At 49.9% G+C, this 18,796-nt stretch overlaps 1 long non-coding RNA gene across 1 annotated transcript in view; it reads right to left on the reverse strand.

Annotated features, from left to right (window-relative positions):
* Positions 1 to 2,941: 2,941 nt before the first annotated feature.
* Positions 2,942 to 18,796, reverse strand: part of LOC121139698 — a 38,047-nt gene continuing 22,192 nt past the window's right edge. Inside the window, exon 6 of the long non-coding RNA XR_005876611.1 lies at positions 2,942 to 5,219. This is a non-coding gene — a long non-coding RNA (uncharacterized LOC121139698). The remainder of the gene's footprint in view (positions 5,220 to 18,796) is intronic.

The following is an 18,796-nucleotide window of genomic DNA, read 5'->3' on the forward strand; positions in this document are numbered from 1 at the left end:
TTTCCTTCCCTGTGTGGTGTACTTTCTAACAAAATTCCTTTCTAGATACTTGCCTTTCCCAAGTAAATTTCTCTGGGGAAAATATAGTAGTGTTCTTCCTAAGAAGTGATAAACATATCTGTCTGTCCTGTGATGTTCTTTAAGGACATTAGGGTTATGTGTTTTGTTTTTAAAGTACTGTTTGGATGGCACAGAAATGGACCCTGCCAAGTTTCATACACACACACACACACACACACACACACACACACACACGGCTATTACATCACAAATCATGAAATTCTTGAGAATAGTGGAGAAAATAGAATTGAAGTTCAAAAACAAATGAAAACTAATGATTTGTAAGCAGGCAGCCAGTCTTAGGAAGTATAAGAGGCTGTGAGTAGAGTAAAACTGGGGCCATCATAAGGAGAGCCGGAAATGAGTGTGCTAGTGGCTGGTTTGTTCTTCTAGAACGTGGTGGATTGAGTGTCCATATTGAGTGGAGAACAGGATGGGTGGAGGAGGAAGAATGGGAAAAAGGTGGGTACCCATGCAGGTGACAGTCCTGAGGGGAGTCAGGTATAGAGGCAACACAGAAACGCCCACCACTGTGGAACCTGACTAGAACAGAGTGAAGTCTTCACAATAATACAAGGGCTTGCAGAACCAACATCCTTCTGGCCTAGAGATTCAGTCAGGCTCTTCTGGAGCCTGCAGCACAGAGGCCCTTTGGGACCCTTACAGCAGCTGCTTCCCCTGTTAGTTCACAAGTGGCAACCTCTCCTTCCAGGTGGCTGTTGAGTTACACGTAGTAGCTTAACAAAGAGACTCAACTTGGAGATAAATCCCAATAAGTATTATCATAACTTAGGAAGCATTACTTTCCAGACACCTGACCTTAACAAGAGTTGTGTGTCTGCATAATAGAGATAATTTTTAGGGGGTTTTCGAGGCAGGGTTTCTCTGTGGCTTTGGAGGGTGTCCTGGAACTCGCTCTGTAGACCAGGCTGATCTTGAACTCACAGAGATCCACCTGCCTCTGCCTCCCAAGTGCTGGGATTAAAGGTGTGCACCACCATTGCCCAGCAGAATAGAGGTAATTCGTGGAGTAATTAATGGTGAAAGTGTGCAGAAGCCACTCTATGGAGCATTACAATAATGTAATTTGCTTCTTGGTTTGCTGTTGAATAATAGGGTTTTTTATTGCTTGTTTGTTTCATTTTATTTGCATAGAACTTTAGAAACTGTGATGGTGCTTTTAATGTAGTGAATTTGACTTTTATTGAAGAGGGTCCCGGGTTCTAGATGTGGCTTGAGCTAACAGCTGTGACATTCCACAAAATACCTCAGGCTTTCTGTTCTACAGACAGGGAAAGTAACTTTCCTGATGTTGCCACAAGACACCTGGGAAGAAAGTTGAGGAAAGAAGGGTTTGTTGAAATTCACAGTTCCAGCCACAGCCCTCCACACTGGAGGTGTCATAGTGGCAGGCTGGTGCTGAGCTCCTTTTTAAAAGTTCTTAAAGAATTACTTTTAACCATAGGTATAAATGTGTATCCGTGTGAGTACATGTGCATATGTATGGGTGCCCAAGGAGGCCAGAAGGCATCAGATGCCCTGGAGTTGTTACAGGCTGTGAGCTGCTTGACATGAGCAACGGGAACCAAACTCGGGTCCACTGGAAGAGCAGGACACTCTGAGCAAAGCTCCTCTCTTCTCCTTGCCATTCAGCCAGGGGTCCCAGATGATAATGATGCTGTCCACATTTAAGGTGGGCCTTTCCACCTCAAACCAATCACGATGTCCCTCACAGACATGCCCAGAGATGTGTTTCCATGTGGTTATAGGTTCAGTCAAGGTGACAGATGGCCCTTCATAAACCCATGACACAAAAAGTCCCTGATATACTACTTCTGCGTCAGCTAGAGAAAGGGAGGTCAAAGCGTCCTTTGCTAAGGTACCTTCAGAATTCTTTCTAAGACTTTGGTGCCTGGTCACCTCTTTTCATCGGGTTTTAAACCAGTATGATTTTCCCCACCATGACAGTGTTCTTCACATCAACAAAAGCACAAATCCAGAAACTCAGAGACAACAGTGAATGTCACTTCAGAATGTAATTATTACTGCTATCATTAGTTTAGCTAAAAATCCATTAGGCCGATCTTTATTACAGATGCATTTCTAAGGAGCTGGAGAGTTGCCCCAGCAGTTGGAGCACTGACTGCTCTTGTAGAGGATCCAGTTCAATTCCCAGCACCCACAAGGCGGCTCACAGTCACCCGTAGTTCCAGCTCAGGGGGTCTAATGCCACCTTCTCCTTGGGCACAAGGCATGCACACGGTACATATTCACAGATGTAGGCAAATGCACACACACACAAATATTAAATCTTTAAAAACTGGTTTTGATATGAAGAAACACCAGGGTGTCTTTTATTCATGAATACTTGTATTTTTATACTACTTTTCCAAAGACTTAATGTTTTATTAAAAAGGGTAAATTTGGCATATATGTCCACCTGACCAGTTGTGTAATAGACTAGCAAAGAATGTCTGGACGAGTAGGATGTAGTTGCTTGGTAGAGTGCTTCTCTAGCACACATGAGGCCCTGGACATGTGATGGTGCACGTGTGATCCTAGAACCCAGGATGTAGAGACAGACCCTGGGCTTCATAGAAAGCCTGAGGCCAGCCTGGATTAGAGGCCCAAAAATAAAGGAATGAAGCAGAATTCAGAATGAAGGGGCTGGAGCAATGGCTCAATGGTTAAGAGCACTGCTACTCTTCCAGAGGACCCGGGTTCAAGTCCCATCGCATGGCAGCTCACAACTGTCTAACTCCTGTTCCAGGGGACCTGACACCCTCAAACAGACGTACATGCAGCCAAAACACCAATGCTCATAAAAGTAATTAAGAAATAAAGATGCCTATGCTTTTAAAAAAAGAAAAATGGCCACACCTTTAATCCCAGCACTCAGGAGACAGAGGCAGGAGGAACCCTGTGAGTTCTAGGCCAGCCTGGTCTACAAAGCATGTTATCTTTTAAGAGCATCTTATTTTCATGAGAATTTTCCTGGCTCTAAAAGCAGTCACCCTTCTTAGCCAGGACAGCCGGCCAGCTAACCCCAATTTCTTTTAGCTGTGGTTAGGGGTGAGACACATCCTACAAAGACCACAGAAAGTGGTCAGAGGTCCTGTGGGCATGATGTCGCTTGCTCACCAGGAAAGCTGTTTCATGTATCCCAGAAAGCCGCATTTCCTGGCTGTTGGTGAGCACCCTGTCCTAAGTGTGGATGACCGCCCCACACATCTGACCATTGCTGAGTGAGTGATGGCAGTAGCCATGACAACTGACGACTTTACTCAGGTATTATCCTTGGAAACAAGGTAATCTATAAATTCAGGGGGATTTTGCTGGCTAGATATTTCTAAATATATTTGCCACCTGAGGAGACTAACAGGTTTGTTTCAGAAGAAATCCTGCAAGCAGAGATATACAGCATTTTTCAATTGGGTAGCAGCTGATTTTCCCCAGGTAGTTCGGTCTCACGTTTAGAAAAATAACTCTTGAAAGCAGTGATACTCACCACTATACCACCAATGCGGGGGGCCCCGATGCAGATGACAAGGGTGTGGCTTGGGCAGTTTGTGGGGCCACTGGCAATGGGACCAGGATCTATCCCTAGTGTTTTAACTGGCGTTTTGGAGCCCATTTCCTTGGAGAGACACCTTGCACAGCCTAGACACGGGGAGTAGGGGTAGTTGGTGCTGCCTTAATGTGGTGATGGCACAGACTACATTGACCCCACAGGAGGCCTTGCCCTCACCGAGGAGCCCATAGGCATGCGGTAGGGGGAGCGGGAGGAAGGAAGGGACAGAGAACTGGGATTTAAAAAGTTAGGGGGGAAATGGCTCTTGAAGAACCCCTTCTTTTACAACATTTTATAGCCAATTCGCTTGTTAACAAGTTCATTCTTTTAGTAGTTACAACATTATCTGATGCAATTCTATCTCAGAGATTGTCCAGTTTTCATTATTAGTTGATTTTTGAATGCTAAGGACTGAACTTAGACCTTCACACATGCTAGTCAAGTACTTGTCAACTCCATTATTATATCCTTGGCTCTGATTAGTTTCCTAGTTTTTAGTTTGTGTGTTTTGTTTTGTCTTTTAAACATGATCTCACTATGTAGCCCAGGCCAATCTCAAGATGACAGAGATTCTCCTGCCTCTGCCTCCTGAGCACTGGGATTGGAGTGCACCACCAGGACTGGCTTGTTGTAGACAGGGTTTCTCTGTGTAGCCCTGGCTGCCCTGAAGCTTGCCCTGTACACCAGGCTGACCTCATACTCACAGAGATCCTCCTGCCTCTGCCTCCTGAGTGCTGGGATTAAAGATGTGCATCACCACTGCCCAGTTTAGATTTTTTAACCTCCATTTCATTGCCTGATAGCCCACAAACGTCTATAGCTTACAGTTTTGGGTTCCACACTTCTTACAAGGTTGAGCCAACATCACACAGTGAATGACAATAGCAGCACACTTTGTTACTTCTGCATCCCCGGGCTGTAATTAAGAATAAGCATGGAGCGCTGAGACGGCCTCACATAGAGGACTAGTGACTAACAACATTGCAAAGAGGATTAAAACTGTAAATAACTGCTCCATTGTCCAAATGCCTGAGCATTCCCTGGGTACAAAGACGCAGCAGGATCAAGTAGGGGACCCATGAGAAGGGGGTCCAGATTTCCATTCAGTAATAAACCAAAAATAACATAATCTGCTAGCCTCATTATGGTTAGAACGAGACACCAGATGGGCCGTGGAAACCTAAGTTGTTGGGGATACTCCCTGGAGACTTCGCTGTGGACTCATCCCTAAGGTGATACACACAGACCCAGCTTGGTAGGATCACCGTGGGCACCTCCCCTGGAGATGAGGCGGTTGTGAGCTGTCGGGATCCAAACAGGTTCTCTGGAAGGGTGGTTAGTGCCCTTACCCACTGAGCTGTCCTCCCCACATACGGAGTCCACACACAGCTCACGCCACTCTTCATCTAGAACGTGAAGACCAGATGCTCCGAGGAGAACCAGGCCTGGCAAGATGGCCCATCAGGTGGGGCTCTTGCCACAGAGCCTTAAGGCTCGAGTTTGGCTCCCAGGACCTACAGGACAGGAGATAATTTATTCCCAGACGTTGTCCTCCTGAGTTCCACGGTGGCACATTCTGCTCCTACCCCTGCACACAGAATAAATGAATAAAGGTCTTTAATAAAAAAAGATTCCACATCAACTATCTCTCACCTCTTGATATCAAAACAAAGATAAAATTTCACATTTGAGACATTGTTGATTAGTTAGGCTTTTCTCTCACAGTTCCTGAGTGAGAGGCCCATAAAGGATCTTTTGTCTGTTCCCAAACCATTCAGACTGTTGAACAGCCAGGAGTGCGCGGCCGCAGAACCTGCTTGATCTGTGGTGGGGGCAGAGGGCTTTCACTGAAACCGGGGTTGGTCAGGACCCTTAAGTCCTGCCTGCCCTCCTACTCCATGGCTCTAGGTGGACCCCACATCCGCAACACCAGCTGGGGACCGACACGTGAGCCTGTGGGCACATTTCACACCCAACCCTTAGCCGTGAGTTGAGGATGGGTGTAGAATAGCGTTCAGCACAAGGGAAAGAAATCAGAAGGCACGCACTATTTCTTCCCCTTGTCTTTCTGCAAGTGTTGTTGTAGTTCCGGCTGAGATGGCCTGTAAACCGGGTGCAGGAGGCGTATCTACCTAGACGTGAAAGGTCAGGCTAAATGGAGTCCACTGATCTTTACTTCACACACAGACAGTGGCAAGGCCTGAGAATCGCTGTGGCTCCTCCCCTGTGCCCTCCCCCACGACGTTCCTCACCCTCACCTGTGTCCAGCTCCTGGGCAACCAAAGTTAGAATGAGGCAAACAAGACTGACAATTTATACTAATTAGCACCTGATGTGCAGCTGAAGACACAGCTAAAGCCTCCTCCCGACTGTTACCCTCCCACCTGTGAGAGACCTGCCTGGCAGGTGCTGAGTCTCTCTCTGTCTCTGTCTCTGTCTCTCTTCCTCCCTCCCTCTCTCTCTCTCTCTCTCTGTCTCCTCTCTCTCTCTCTCTGTCTCTCTCTCTCTGTCTCTCTCTCTGTCTCCTCTCTGTCTCCCTCTCTCCCTCCCTCCCTCCCTCTCTCTCACACACACACCATTCTAGCAGGTGTTGAGTTACATGTATGTGCGCGCGCACACACACACACACACACACACACACACACACACATGTCCACACAGCCTCTGCTCTCCTATGAGGGGAAGCCATAAACCCCACCATTTCTAAAAGCACTCTACGAATTCCACATTTTTAGAAAACTACTGCCCTCGAACGCCCTCTTCTTTGATTTCTCTCTCCACAAACACAAACTGAGGTGCCTACATTTTGTACTCATACTGGCTCAGCAGTTCTGCTTCAGATCAGATGTTTTCAAATGAAGAGTTGCAAGGGTTATGTCCAGGGGAGAGGCAAAGACGGGAAGAGAAAGCCTCGCTTCATCAGAGACTCCCAGGTGAGATCAGGTACTACATGCAGCCTCTTGTTTATCCAGCATGAGTCCAGTGTGGCTCAGGGACACTTTCTGATGTACAAATCCCTCTGATAAGGTTGGCTTTAAGGTCATGAGAACCAAGTCAGCATGCTGACTCTTTGATCTGTGTACTGCAGTTCCTAGAAAAGTTAGTTCCTTGTCAGGTGGAGAGCCAGGAGCCCAAAAGTAACACGTCAATCATCACAGAATGGCAGCATTCTGCTCTCTGTCACAGAGGTGAATCTATTTCTTATTCTGGTTCCATTTAAAATGTGCAGCCATAATTCAGATCCCTAAAGAGAGAAAAATTCAAGTGCATCCGGTCTAAGCCAGACCTGTCGTCCGTACAGGAGCACTTCAGAGGCTTCGGGGTCCCCGAGACAGTGGCTATCACATCTCCTAGTAACTGTGGTTTGGCTGCAGGGTAGAAGGCACGAACCACTCTGGAAACCCCGTTTGATAGAGACAGCCTCTCTGACCTTGTAGCTCTCAGATGCTTGCTTGGTCTGGGACCCCCAATGCAGACCAGGCTGGCCAAACTCAGACACTCCCCTCCTGGACACCTGGACACCCAGACACCCAGACACTTGGCCACCCAGCCACCCGGACACTCAGACACCCGGACACCCAGACACCCAGTCACCTGGACACGAAGCCACCCAGATCACCCGGACACCCAGACACCCGGACACCCAGACACCCGGACACCCAGACACCCACAAAGTAAGAAGGAAAGTAAGATACACAGAAGTAAGAAACATAAAAGCCCAGAAAGAAAAGGTAGATGGGATAATTTAACAATAAGAAAGTCGGGCTTGAAGCAAGCCAAGCTAAGGCCAGGCATTCGTAGGCAGAATAAGCCTCTAAGCCTCTGCGTGTGAGTTCTGTGGGAGCTGGGTGTCAGGTCCCTCAAAAAGACCTAAAGAGCAAACAGCCAAAAGAGTAAAAAACCCTGAGTATAGCAAGCCCCAATGAAATGCTTTCCTTTGTAAGAGCTGCTGTACCATGGTGACTTCACAGCAAGAGGACCGTGACTAAGACACTTTGAGTTAAGTGAGTTATCGTCCCTCTACCTCTGCTAAGCTTGTCCCAGCACAGAGAGCATTGTCTGTGCTGTCTTGTGAAAGGACATACAGGGGCAGGGAGGTGGGACACAAAGACACAGGTTCATGCACACAGTGCCGCTCTAATGAGTGCCTGAAACCCTTTGCTTCAGAGACGTGAACTGAACGGATCACCTGTGGAGTCAGGTAGACGTTCGTGCGTAGATGGCGGAAGCTGTGTTCACTTAGCAGAGTGTTTCCTTTTCCATCCCGGCCGCTGTGATAAAACACTGGCCAAAGGCGACTGCGAAGGAAATCGTTTATTTCCGCTTACTGGTCACCGCCCTAGAGCCACCAAGGAGCTTGGAGCAGAAGCCACGCCATGTAGAGCTGTGTCACCTGTCACTTGCTGCTTTGCTTCCAGGCGCACGCCCATCTGCCCTTCTTTTGTTTTTATAAACAAATGTATTTGTTTCTGTTATTATCTGTTGTTACTTGAAGGGGTAAGCGCCCATGAGCACGGGTCCCCTTAGGGACAGAGGTGATGCTGATTCCCCTGGAGCTGGAGTTGCAGGGGGTTGGAAGAGCCTGATGTGGGTGCTGGGAACCAACTGAGGTCCTATGGAAGCCACTGAGCCATCTCTCCAGCCTCTGACTGCCTTTCGCATACAGCCCGGGTTAACCTGCCCACAAATGTCCCCAGAGGCCACTCCCACCAAGGCACATTGCCAGTCAAAGTTCCCTTTTCCCAAAGCATGTCAGATCGGCAACAAAACCAACCAGGGCAGACTCATGCATGTCTGTCTCACAAAGAATGTTTTTCCCCCTGAATCTGTGTCTTTGTCTGTTCCCAAAAAGCCATGGAGCTTTGTTTCCAAGGGGTCTGTTCAGTCATTATCTACCTTATGCAGATGCCTGCATTCCAGGCTGTAGGCCAAAGGCTGAGGCTACAGAGGTGAATAAAACCAGGCACAGCAGGCGGGGTGGCCCTCTTTCAGGGACCACTCACACAGGGCAGTGTGTAAGGATAGGTGACAAGTGCGGGCATGGGGTGTCGGAAAGACTTCCCGAGAGTCACTCAGTCCAAAGGCACAGCGGCCATAGCAAAGACTCCAGCAGGCTTGTTGGAGAGTGCGGGGCGGGTAGAGACAAAACAAGGAACAGACGCGTTGCAGGGGGAAATTTTATTTTAAGGCACCACAGAGTGCGTCTAAAACTTGGCTATCCCTGTGTATGTATAATGTGTACATATGCGATGCGTGTACCCCACAGTGGAGGTCAGAGGAAAACTTGGTGGAGTCCAACTCAGGTCACCCGGCTTGGACAGCAAGGGTTTGGTCCGCCTAGCTGGCTCTCCAGCCTTGTTTGTAAAATTTGAAACACAGCAGAGGTTGTCGGTGCCCTGCTCTTTACCCCCTTGGCTTTTCAATGCCTTTGGCTCTGGGCCAACCACCGATATTTGCATCTTCGGCCTGAGGGCTTTTCCCAGAATCGAGAGCCAATCTGGCTACTTACCTCGCAAAAACGCAAACACCAGGGTTGGGCCAGCCCTCAGAAACTGCCCTCTGCCAGTGACCCTCGGAAGTCCCCTAGCTTGCTTTGCAGGACAATTCTCAGGCCAGTGTTTGCCTGCTGCTGGCATTTCCCCCTAAGGTAGGCACCGGTCTCTCTGTGGCTGCCGGCTGAATAATGTGCTTTTTATTGGCAGGCTGCCTGCCTCCCCGGGTCATTTTCATGCTCTAGCACTAATGTCCACGGCGGAGTCTAAATGGCCTTCTGTGCTCCAGTCATATTCCAGAGTCTGCTCTGGGCGCCCAAATCACAAGGACAAAAGCTACTCGTAGAAAGGAATCCTTAGCTTCAGATGCCATTTCTAAAAAGATAGCACGTTTATTTGCACGCGTGGGTCCCTGTGAATGTGTGTACACGTGTGCACCTGTGTGGGGTGTGTGCTTCGGGACTTGCATTTTCTCTGACAGCCGGAGGCCCCCCACAAGCTGTACACCGTCAACAGCTCCTCCTCCATTAGGGTGAGCTCATGCACGCTCACCCCCATGCTGGAACCACGGCCATCCAGCCAAGAGCAGAAGACACGGCCCTCACCCCCTGGGATCCTGTCCTCAACAACCTCTGACGTTAAAGCATTTCTGCCACCTTTACGTTTGCATTTCCTCTGGGATGACCCCTGAGTTCGGGGAGAAAGAATGTGATACAGATGTTCCGTTTGGAGTTGGGTGTCTTGTTCTCTGTGGTCTGTGAGCTGTAAGTTTCTGCTTGGCTGCTGCCCACTAGACAAAGATCTGAGAGCTACACTAAGCAGCCTAGGGATGCAGTTCATCATTTTGCCATTTAGCAAAGCAACAGTAGCAGGCTCATCCCTGGGGGCTGCGGGCCAGCCCCTCAGCCACAGGCTCCCGAGGGAATGTGACAGCAGCGGGCCTGCATTTCTCCCTGTGCTCGCCTTAAACCCAACCAGAAAGTGACTGGTTGACCCCCATCACGCGTGTGTGTGTCACTGCCGCGCCGTCGGGCATAGCTTGTCACACTGGCCAACTGTATAGCTCACAGGGTTCACACCTGGGTAAGACTAATGCCCTGCCGGCAGCCTTCGTCCAGTCTTAGTAACACGGGAGGGACGTCCTACCTTCCCTGAAGGTGAAATCACAGGCTGTGGTCAGGACCCCAGAATCTCCTGCAGGCCCAAGTGCTAAAGTCTTAGACCCCTGCTCAGCACTGTTGAAGGTAGGGAAGGTTTTAAGAGATAGATGTCTTCCGTCATAAAGGCACGCCCTCAAGGGGCCCGTGCCTGTCCCCTTCCCTCTCTTTCTCATGTCTGGGCCACAAAGAGACTGCCTTGTGTTCCAGTGCAACCGCCAGCCACAGGCCCGAAAGGAATGGAGTCAACCAACCATGGATTGATATCCCCAAACTGTGAGCTACCACCAGCCTTTCCTCTTGATAAATTGATTGTCTCAGACACTTTATCATAGCAATGGCTCTTTAGTTAAAAAAAAATTTCTAACTCCAGACAACTGAGGAAATCCAGATCTGTGAGGCCCATCCTTTGCCTGTGACTGTCTCCAGCCTCAAGGGACACAAAGAGCAACTCATTCTCATGCCTCCATGTGGACATCTGGCCTTGCACAGGGCTGCACATACCCCTCCAGGACACTCAGAAGAGAAGAAACCATCTCTTTGGAGTCTTTATCACTTATGTAAATGATCCGTTATTGTCCTTAGCAGAAACAGTACCCTCTGGCGTCTACGGAAAGACATCTCTTGAAAAGGGATCTAGAAAACAACCATTTTAAAGCATGCAAATGCTCAGAAACACACATCAGAACACCAGCCTCCTTTGTGAAGACTACCGGCCAGAGAGAAAGCAGACCCCTTTCTACAAATAGTAACAGAACCCCTGCCAAGGCTGTATCTCAGAGCTCAGCTTTTCCAACCCTGACCCCGAGTTAGCTTTTCATAGACCCTGTGACCCAAGTGTTCCTGAGGGGAGTGCTCCCATGAAGTCATCCCAGATAGTAAGTGTCTGCATTGTTAGTGGTATCAGAGCAATCAGTTCACTGCAGACACAGGCTAACTGTGGGGATTTACAAGACACCTGTGCAGCCTTGTAGGATTGCCTCCTGGCAGAGACGGGATTGTTTTTTCTAGAAATATCTATGAAAACCAGCCCTCTTCTTTAATAGGAATTCCTAAAGTTATAGTCGCCTATAAAATCAAAATCACGTGGGAGTAAAAGTCTGCTTTCTTCTAGAAAGTTCCTCCCAACCTTAACAAGGATGTACTTGTGCAACTTCAAACTGTAATGGCAGCATCCATGTTGATAGTGCCAATACAGACCCATCAAGAAGAGAGAAAATAACTCTGTGTGGTGTGTGTGTGTGTGTGTGTGTGTGTGTGTGTTTAAACAACCAGGCAACTCTAGTGATATCTTTGTACAGATAACTACAGGCATTACCTTGAGGGGCATCAACTGTAAAGAATGGAAATAAATAAGTTCTATTATGATAGAGAGGACCCATTTTTACATTTTTTTTCTAGGAACCAGGGTAAAAATATCTATTACACCAATTCATCCATTTGTGTGTCTAGGGGAAGTTACTTCCCTAAACTTCATTTTATTTTTCACAAATGTGCTAGGCAGAATCGATTCAGCCTCTGCTTCTGACATCCCAGCCATGAAAATAAATGACACTCAGGCACAAGACAAAAAATAAAAGACTTAGAAAAAGATTCGTGTTAAAATGCTGAAAAAAGACAAAGGTCCATTACGTTATGGGGAAGGGGAAGGGACCGAAAGTGAGTGGAGTTTGATAGTGAAAGTGGCCATCCCTTAAGTGACAGGTGTACGGGTGTGACCTCAGACCCTTGAGTGACAGGTGTACGGGTGTGACCTCAGACCCTTGAGTGACAGTTATGCAGGGTGTGACCTCAGACCCTTGAGTGACTGTTGTGCAGGGTGTGACCTCAGACTCTGGAGTGACAGTTGTGCAGGGTGTGACCTCAGACCCTTGAGTGATAGGTGTGCAGGGTGTGACCTCAGACTCTGGAGTGACAGTTGTGCAGGGTGTGACCTCAGACCCTTGAGTGACAGGTGTGCAGGGTGTGGCCTTCAGCTTTGTTGTCCAATGACTGCATGGGGCGGGGCACAGCAGACACAGGTGTCCCCTGACGGGGCAGTGTGGGGGCCATGGCCATCCCTCAGTTCTACGGCCATCTGGGAAGAAGCAGATAAAGACATCTAACTCTTCCTTCCCACCCTTCCTTAATTCCCTCTCTCTCCTCCTTCCTTCCTTCCTCCCTGTTCTTTCATCACTCAGTTTTCTCTTTCTTCCTCCTCTCTTCTGTTTCCTTGTGACAACTGGGGAAAACAGCTGAGTGTCTCAGATAAGTCATGTTTTCCCTGGTATCATGACTGAATTTTATTGTCAGCTTGACTAAGAAACATGTGGGGAATTAGTGAAGCTCACTGTTGCGTAGGCCTGTGTCTCCAGAAAGGATTAACTGAGGTGGGGAATTGGGAAGACCCTCGATGTAGGTGAGATAATCTCTTAGAGTCGGGTACCACGGTGAATTTCAGAAGAGACAGTGTCTGGGAAGATGGCGGAGTGGGTAGACCAGACAACTGACAAGGTCCAAGTTAGGTAAAGGCCCTGTCTCAAAAAATAATGTGAAGAACACTTGAGGAAGACACATGATGCCAATCTTTCCCTTGCGTGCACCCACGTGAGCTAGCACAGAGTTCACACCCACGAGAGCCAGCACAGAGTTCACACCCACGTGAGCCAGCACGGCGTTCACACCCACGTGAGCCAGCACAGCGTTCACACTCACGTGAGCCAGAGCAGCGTTCACACCCACGTGAGCCAGCACAGCGTTCACACCCACGTGAGCCAGAGCAGCGTTCACACCCACGTGAGCCAGCACGGCGTTCACACCCACGTGAGCCAGCACGGCGTTCACACCCACACGAGCGTTCACACCCACGTGAGCCAGCACGGCGTTCACACCCACACGAGCGTTCACACCCACGCGAGGCAGCACGGCGTTCACACCCACGTGAGCCAGCATGGCGTTCACACCCACGTGAGCCAGCACGGCGTTCACACACTGTGAGGAGCCGCCCTCGCTATCGCTATCGCCATTAGAAGATGGCGCTGACATCTGCTGTCAGTTGGAGTTTACCGTTTAAGCTGTGCCTCACCCGTCATCTGGGGTGATGAGCAAACCACCAATCCCGGCTCTACACGTCTCACTCGGAGCTCCTAGGCTTATATAAGGGGCTGGGTTTCTTAGCTTGGGGTCTCCCTCTCAGAAGCTGATCATCTATCTCTCAAGATGTATTAAAGCTTTACTGCAGAAGGATCCGAGTGTCCTGCGTCGTTCTTGCTGGTGAGACAACACCCACGTGAGCCAGCATGGCGTTCACACCCATGTGAGCCAGCACGGCGTTCACACCCACGCGAGCCAGCACGCCGTTCACACCCACGCGAGCCAGCACGGCATTCACACCCATGTGAGCCAGAGCAGCGTTCACACCCATGTGAGCCAGAGCAGCGTTCACACCCACAAGAGCCAGCACGGTGTTCACACCCACGCGAGCCAGCACGGTGTTCACACCCACGCGAGCCAGCACGCCGTTCACACCCACGCGAGCCAGCATGCCGTTCACACCCACGCGAGCCAGAGCGGCGTTCACACCCACGAGAGCCAGCACGGCGTTCACACCCACGAGAGCCAGCACGGCGTTCACACCCACGAGAGCCAGCACGGCGTTCACACCCACGCGAGCGTTCACACCCACGAGAGCCAGTGCAGCGTTCACACCCACGCGAGCCAGCACGGCGCTCACACCCACGTGAGCCAGCACGGCGTTCACACCCACGCGAGCCAGCACGGCGCTCACACCCACGTGAGCCAGAGCAGCGTTCACACCCACGTGAGCCAGCACGGCGTTCACACCCACGCGAGCCAACACGGCGCTCACACCCACGCGAGCCAGCACGGCGTTCACACCCACGCGAGGCAGAGCAGCGTTCACACCCACGCGAGCCAGCACGGCGTTCACGTGTGCACTCAGCAGGCTCACACAAAGGGGAGGAGGAGAGCGCGCTGGCATCCATCTCTCCCTGCTCACTGTTCCTGTGAGAAACAAGATAAAAGCCTCAGCGACATGTTCCCACCCCCACCGTGAGCTGTGTCCCCTCAAACTGCAGGCCGAGCTGAAGTCGCCTCTTGTCAAGAGTTTGTCCCACCGGCGAGAAGAGCAGCTCACACTCGAGACATTTGAAGAATCCTGTCTGCGGACCATACACAGGCAGCATCGTTTCCCCCAGTCAGCGACGCCTTCAAGTATCCCATGGCTCCTCTCCTCTCCCCTCCCCCAGCACGTAAACTCTCCTCAAGTTTTCAGCCTAACTTTAGCTATCAAACAAGCGAGAGCCCTTAGGACACAGCTGCTTTTGTTTTCTGAGTGTCCGTGCTGCTGGGCTCCAGCATTTTCCGTGTCTCTCCTTGGTTTAGTTAAGCGTACTGTCAGTTAGCAGGTGGGGTGGGGGAGAGGGGAAGCGTGTGTCGTGAGGTGGAGGGGGGGCACATGTGGTGGGGAGCACGTGTGGTGGGGAGCACGTGTGGGGAACACGTGTGGTGGGGAGCACTGTGGTGGGGAGCACTGTGGTAGGGAGCACTGTGGTAGGGAGCACGTGTGTGGGGAACACGTGTGGTGGGGAGCACTGTGGTAGGGAGCACTGTAGTGGGGAGCACATGTGGTGGGGAGCACGTGTGGTGGGGAACACGTGTGGTGGGGAACACGTGTGGTGGGGAGCACTGTGGTGGGGAGCACTGTAGTGGGGAGCACGTGTGGTGGGGAGCACGTGTGGTGGGGAGCACTGTGGTGGGGAGCACGTGTGGTGGGGAGCACGTGTTGTGGGGAGCACTGTGGTGGGGAGCACTCTTGTCACCCCCCTCCCCCAAGAGGGTGTCCGAGCAGGGTAACTCGCAACACAAGGGTCCATGTTTCAGCATAGGAATAAAGAGAGGCAAGACTTTCTGGGCATTGGTCCCCGGCCTGCTCATCCCCTCCAGGCCCTCTGAGAGCCAGGGGCCTTTCTGTGTGTTCATGAATTGAGCTCTCAAGCCTCTCAGCTGCTGCTAACAGCAAGAATATTCCAGAGAGCCAGGGTCCCCTTCACTCCCCCAGGACCCGGGCCCCCTTGTTCACCGAAACGCTATACTAGTCCAGTGGATTATTGTGGAGGCGCTCCCTTCCTCCGCTGGGAAGGTCACTGTGTTCTCTCCACGCTCAATTAAAAGGCGGCCACTTCCCTGAGGCCACGGGTTCTTTTCGGGATTGACTGTGCCAAGTAATTCAGGCTTCTGTGTCCCTGAAGCAAAAGGCCTCCTGGCCAGGTCCCAGCACTGTAGTCTACGTGACTTCTGAAGTTAGTACCCAATGCAAAGACCTACCCGTGCTGCGGAGACCCCGGTGAACCCGTTGACGCAGGAACAACCTGCCGTAACAACAGGCAGCTGCTAGGCCCTGTGGGAACCCCAGAGCACGGTGAGGCTCAGAAGACGCCCACTGGGGGAGATCTAGCTCAGTAGAGATGGGGGAGGCGTGGAGAATGGAGGACAAGGCCAAGCTCAATTCCTTGCTGAATCACGAGGGATCCTGGGACAGGTGTCCTCCCGGGGGGGGCAGAAGGTCACCTTCCTCCAGCTCCCACAGACCTGTAACTGGGCTCTGAGTGGTTTCATTGCCAACGTTCAACGTTCCATCCGCGTCCACGAAAACAGGAGAGGATGGATGAACATATACATCAGTTTGGAAATAGCTTCGAATCTCTAAAATCACGGAGGTGTTATACGCAGACCTCTCAGGAGTTTTGACCCTGATTGTCGTGTGTGTGTGTGTGTGTGTGTGTGTGTGAGAGAGAGAGAGAGAGAGAGAGAGAGAGAGAGAGAGAGAGAGAGAGAGAGAGAGAGAGAGAGAGAGAGAGAGAGAGATAGGACTCCAATTTTTGAGGGGGGAGAGAAATTTAGAAATTTGTGTTTGTATTTGATTCTGAGAGTGTGTACCTGTAGGTGTGCAAACACCTGTGTGTGAAAGTCACAGTCACAGTGTCTGTCACTGTCCTCACTGTCACAGTCATAGGTGTCTGTCGCTGTCCTTCCTTCTACCTGTGTTCTAGTCAGATCTCTCACTGAAGCCTGAGCTCACCACTTGTCTAGATGGACAGCAAGCTCAGGTGATCCCCTTCTCCCCACCCTACCAGAACTGGGGTCACAGACATCAGCAACTACACCCAGCTTATATGTGGGTTCTGGGGGTCCAATCTCAGGAGCCCATGCTTTAGAGACAGACTCAGACCGAGCCCTCTCCCCCACCGCCTCCCCCTGCATATTTAGGAGAAACATCTCCTGATTGTTTATCAAGCTCTACAGTGATCTTTCCTGGACTTTTGCCTCTTTTTGTACACAGAACCAGGAGATGAAGAAATAAAACACAAAGCAGGTATATATATGTATGTATTTTTTTTCTGTTCTAGACTAAGTGTTTAAAGCTTTGGTTTGCTCAGGGGACACTTCAGCCTCAGTTGCAGAAGCAAGCCCGTAGGACAGCCCTCCACACTCGGTCTCCTCACCAGTCTTTAAGCCTGAGATCTATCTGAACAGTAAGTCCTTCATGAATATACAAGAAGCACGCGGTTCCTCATGAATATGCAAGTAGCCGCGCACTCCTCATAACATTTGCCTAAGTGGGTTAGCAATAATGCTGCGTTTCCCAGTAACCTTTTAACAGTTTCCCAACGTGAGCAAGAGGGGTTTTTTTCCTCCATCTGCAACATGAAAGTCTTAACACCCTGCCAGGAATCTTTTGTTTGTATATTTTATCCTACTAAATGAAAATAACTCAAAGAGTAACAGTTGATGTGAGTCTCTCATGTGGAAGTGACGTCACTGAACGGGGCAGGCGGATGAGACCTCAGGGTTCATGGAGCTAAATCCTACTGTCAAAAAAAAAAAGTGAGGTCCAGGCTGTGGGCGAAGCCCCCTCAAGGCTACATCGTATGCCCTGGTCCAGCAAGCTAGCGTGGATGCAAGTGAGTAGCATAATAAAATGAAGCCACAGGAGCATAGCCTCAGAATGAGAGTCAGATGGGGTTTGCTTACCCCACGACTAGGCCACCATTTGCCTAGACACAACAGATAGCATAGCCATCTATTATAGTGTGACAAACCACCACAGCTTAGTAGCTTACGTCAGCACCCCCTCATCTCACAGTTCTGTACATTGGAGGGTGGGGGTCTCAGCTTAAGTTCTCCACGCAGCATCACCCAGATCCAAAGTCAGAATGTTGGCTGAGCCGAGAGCTCACTTGGGGTAGGAGAAGTGGGCAGAAAGATCCTTCTCTTGGTCACAGTGTTGTCAGAGTCCAGAATCTTTTCTTGGTCGTAGCGTTGTCATAGTCCAGCTTCTTTCCCTGAAGGACTGACATGCCCAACCCCTTGGTGGCTGTCAGCCAAAGGTCACCATCAGTTCCCAAATACCACCCTCATTCCTTGTCAATCATGTTCTTCTCCTTCAAACCAAGATAGCATGAGAAGTGTGTGTGTGTGAGTGTGTGTGTGTGTGTGCGTGTGCATGGTGCGTGTGTATGTGTGTGCGTGCGTGTGCATGGTGCGTGTGTGTGTGTGTGTGTGTGTGTGTGTCACATGTGCTGTGTATGTGGTGCTGTGGATCAAGTCAGCCTTGTGCACACTGGACCCCGGCTTTACCATTGAGCCACTTTCCCAGGTCCCGGGATTCTTCCCATACTTGCTGGGGGATGGTTCAGTGGTTAAGAGAGCTTCTTGCTTCCCCGGAAGACCTGAGTTCAGTTCCAAGCGCTCATGTAGCACAGCTCACAAATACCTCTAATTCCAGATCCTGGGTATCTGATGCCGTGCTGGCCTCTGTGGACACTGTGTGTGTGCGTGCACACACACACTCACACACACACATACACACATATACACATACACACACATACACACACATACACACATACACACACATACACACACACAACACACACATATACACATACACACACATACACACATATACACATACACACACATACACACACGCACACACACACACAATAATCTTAAAAAGAAAACTGTCCTTGTACGTCGTCGCTTCCCATATTCTGAGTTTTAAATACTCCACCTAACTTCCTGCGTTGCCTATAATAGTAACTAATATATTAGTGTAGCAGTTATTTTTATTTGTTTTGCTTTTTTCTCATGACAGAGACATGTCTGATTGATTTGGGCACCCTTCTCACAGTAGCAACAGTATTTTGAGTCTGTATATTGTTCTTTAAAAAGTCCTTTAGATTCATCTATTTTATTTTATGGGCATGAGTGTTTTCCCTGCACGTCCGTGTGTACACCACATGCATCCCTGGTCCTCTGGAAGGGCAGCCAGTGTCCTAACCACTGAGCCATCTCTCCAACCCCTGCACAATTATTCCTGTGAGTTTTATTCCCTTCTTTCCTCCTCACTCACAAATATCTCTCCTTTTGGTTCAAGAAATGCCCGTGAGTTCTGGTAAGCACAGTTCCTGGTTCCTGTAGACTGTCGCTTTCCTACACGAGTTTCAGGAAAC

Source organism: Mesocricetus auratus, unplaced genomic scaffold (genome assembly GCF_017639785.1).
Source record: "Mesocricetus auratus isolate SY011 unplaced genomic scaffold, BCM_Maur_2.0 Super-Scaffold_100001, whole genome shotgun sequence".
Classification (NCBI taxonomy): Eukaryota; Metazoa; Chordata; class Mammalia; order Rodentia; family Cricetidae; genus Mesocricetus; species Mesocricetus auratus.